Consider the following 3,841-nt stretch of genomic DNA (forward strand, 5'->3'; position numbering starts at 1 on the left):
TCCCGCGCCCGCCGCGCCGGGCTCGCGGTCCCCGACCCGGGCTGGGTCCCCGCGGCGCTGCGCCCGGACAGGTAGTGGAGGTTCCGCCCGCCCAGACCACAGCCTGCGCCCAGAGCCTTAGGTTCTTGTCTGCTGCTCCGCCAACGTGAGAAACGCAAACCGTGATTTGAGAGAATTGCAGTCATTCTTTAAAAAAAAAAAAGAAAGAAAGAAAGAAAGAAAAGAAAAAAACCGAAACAGTCTTTCGAGTCCCAGAGGCAGGGTTCTGCTGACTTCGGAGAGAGAAGTTACAGGTCCTTTAAGAAAAATCGCACTCGTGTTGGCAGGCATTCGGTCAACTCTGTCGTTGAAAGCTCCCCCCCCCCACGCCCCATGAATGTTCCTTTTTTATTTTGCTTATACAGTATTTACAAATAAAATGAATGTGAGCAGCCTAGAATTCTCCTTAAAATATTCTCTACACCAGACAGCACAGAATCATCTTTAAATCACACCTGAGACACATTGCCTCTCGAGAGGTGCAAGACCTTTGCTGATTTAGCGACACATACAGCGTGCGTTTTCGGAGTCCATTAAAATCGGTTTGTTTTGAGAAGGCATGACATACTCGCTGGAAAACTAGAGACCTGAGGTGGTGACAAACCAGGACTTGGAATCACTGACTTAGGACAATCAGAGCTTTATTCCAGTGTTCTTTGAGCATTTGAGCTTGAAGCTGCTTCTGAGAAGGACTCACGTGGATAGCACAGAACAAAGATGTGATTAATGACAGAAAGGCGCGCTGCGAGCGGACTGCTCCTTGAGCCAGAATTTGTGTGTAGGAATAATCTAGCTCTTAAAACATTCCCTTTGCACTGTACCAGAATAGGGACACTGGCCCCTCAAGGCACTGTTTGCTGTTGGGATTTGGATGGATGCTACCTAAGGACTTTTTTAATTGGCAGAAGCACTAAGAAGTGGGTTTGGGGTGGGTTGGAAAGTAATACATCTCTGTTGCTACTCTTCTGCCTTTAAATCCTCCAGCTGAGGGGCATTCGTTGTGATTGGTAATCATTTAAGGTTAGCACGATGGCGAAAGCGTGTGGGTGTTTTCAGCCCATCTTTTTGAGGAGGAAAATGAGCCCACTGGAGATGGAAGACAGCCCAGACTTCATGCTGTACCGGAAGCGTGAAAGCTACAGACGGAGCCCCAACTTTTCAGCTGTGCCTTTGACCCCTTGTAGACTTTTTCGGAGGGGGAGCGTTCTCTCCGCTGCTTGGTCCCTGACCTCTGGTGGCCGGGAGATGCTAGTGCAGCTTCGCTGGGATTACTCGAGCTCTAACCATAGATCTGCTGTTTTTAAAACAGTTTGGAGGGAGTAATTGGGAAGGAGCTGCGTCTCAAATCGGCGTGGTTGGAGGGGCTGAGACTTTAAGGACGAGTCAGAGTCTTTATACTAGGAGTGGACAACACAGATGTACCTGGATAAAAGACTCAGGACAATTTACAGTGTACTCTACCCTGTACATAGCGCCTTCCCAGTAGCATAGCTTTAACTGACACCGCTTAAAACTTTCCCCCCTTTCTTCGTTTATAATTAAGTTAGAGCGTCTTCCCTGTGTGGTGCTATGAGAGCTATTTTAGGAGTCTCCGCTCTGGATCATCATAGTGAAACAAGACTAAAGCTAATTACAAACTAACGATTGAGTGGCATATAATATGGGCTCAGAGGCCACAGAAAAGCAACGTGGGGGTTGTTTTGCAGTACTAAGGATCGAAGCCAGGGGTTCTCTACCATTTTTTTTTTTTTAATTAGAGTATCACTAAATTGCTCAGGCTGGGTTCGAACTTGCGGTCCTCCTGCCTCAGCCTCCTAGGTAGATGGGATTACAGGCGTGTGCCACTGTGACTGGTATAGGAGTAATTTTTAAAGGAAGGCATCTTATGAGCAGCTATGACCTGCTCCTTGAAATAATTAAAGTTTAGTTTGTGGCAAAGGAATCAGTAAAAGGACTCTTCTAGAGAGGAAACGGGATGCCCGAAGACATGGAGGTGGAATGAAGAAAGTGTATTCAGGTGAGAGATGAGCAGACCCAGTAGTAGCAGTTGCAGCTGGTATTTAGCAATTAGGTGTGAGGTAAAATTAAAGAGATTCAGAGGCACACTGTGGAGAACCTTGAATGTTGGGGTAAGTGGCTGGTTAAAGGGAAAGAATTCCACAAGTCTATTGAAGGGCGCACTTCTCCCTGTTCTATTCAAAACGCTTCTGTATATGCTGATAACATATGGAAATAGCAATTTAAAACAGCATCATTTACAATCGTTCCAAAGAATATGAAATAAATATAATTTAAAACATGTACAGTAACTGTGTGCCCCAAATTATAAAATGCTGATGAATGAATTTAATGAAGACCTATATAATTGAAGTGACTTATTAATCCAAAACTATAACTAACCAAACTAACTAAAACTAATAACATTCCTAAAAAAATTCCACAAAGGGTTTTCCACACATAGACAAGTTTAAGTTAAAACAGTGTCCAGCACATGTATAGAGATGGGTGAGTGCCTAATTCCCCAAAGGCTGACAAAGAGGTCATATACTTAGGGTGCCAGCAAGGCAGGCTCTGAGATGTTATAATCAGTTCCATAGCGTTTTCCCTTCAGTACATGCAAGTGTAGGGTATAATGTTGGTTTCAGTTAAATATGAAGAGAAGCACCAAAATGTTTACTTAGAAATAAATATGGAGAAGTACCATAATAGTGCTTAGGAAAAGTGGGGGACCTTAAAATCTTAATCCCCCCCCCATGAAGTTCATTCATTCAACAGGATTGAATACCTCTTACATATCGGTGTGTGCCAGGTACACCTAAGCCCTGGAAATATGGTTATAACAAGACAGTCAAGGTCTTTTCCTTCACAGGTGGGGAGAGAAGACAATAAACAAATAAAAGCCATGGCTAGAACTGTGACAAAAGCTCTATAAAGAAAAATTGGGTGATGTGATGGTGACAGGTCTAGGTAAAGGTGGTAATGGGTGTTCAGATGAGGAGGGGACGCATGAACCGAGGCCTGCGGGAGGGCAGGCAGGAAAAGTGTTGTGAGCGAGAAAAACAGGCCCCTCTGAGACCTTCCAGCAAAGACAGTGACTTGTAGAGAGTTGGTGTATTCTGGGAGCCAAAGGCAGGCCATGGGGCCTCAGAGGTTTAAACCAGTGTGGGCAGGAAGCAAACTGTAAGGCCTTCTATAGCGTAGTATGGAGCTTGGTTTCTATTCTCAAAGACCAAAGCAGGTTAGTACATGATCTGATTTATGAAGAGCATAGTTACAAATAAGCATACTAGATTAGTTTTTTTATTGTTTAGTTATTTTGCAGTACTGGGAGTTGAACCCAGGGACTGGCACATGCTAGACAAGCACCCTGTGATTGAGTTATATCCCCAGACCACTTTCATTTTTTATTTTGAGACAGGGTCTCACTAAGTTGCCCACACTGGCCGTGAACTTGCAAGCATCCTGACTAGCTGGGATTACAGGCATTGTGGTTAGCATTATAGGTTAATTTTTAAAGAAAGTTTTAGTAATACTCTAAACATTTCTTACTTAATTTGGCAGCTCTGTTTTCCAATAGGAAGGGAGCATTTTTCATAATTTAGTTTTTCTCCAGGGATCCTTTTACTGTCTCAAGTGCTTCATGGTTTCTTAAAGAGTTCCTAATGCCTCCAAGAGGCAGGAGGCCCTTAAAATGTTATGAATAAATGTTTATATGTGTTTTTCTTTGAAAGGGTCCCTAGCTTTCAACAGGCATTCAAAAGGTTTTGCCTCTCTCTCTCTTTCTTTCTCTCTTTCTCTCTCT

General features: G+C 43.8%; 1 protein-coding gene across 1 annotated transcript in view; it reads right to left on the reverse strand.

Annotated features, from left to right (window-relative positions):
* The window catches only part of Dusp16 (dual specificity phosphatase 16), a 76,803-nt gene that overhangs the window by 72,308 nt on the left and 654 nt on the right, over positions 1 to 3,841 (reverse strand). The window lies entirely within an intron of this gene.

Source organism: Chinchilla lanigera, unplaced genomic scaffold (genome assembly GCF_000276665.1).
Source record: "Chinchilla lanigera isolate Chin_1 unplaced genomic scaffold, ChiLan1.0 scaffold00012, whole genome shotgun sequence".
NCBI lineage: Eukaryota > Metazoa > Chordata > Mammalia > Rodentia > Chinchillidae > Chinchilla > Chinchilla lanigera.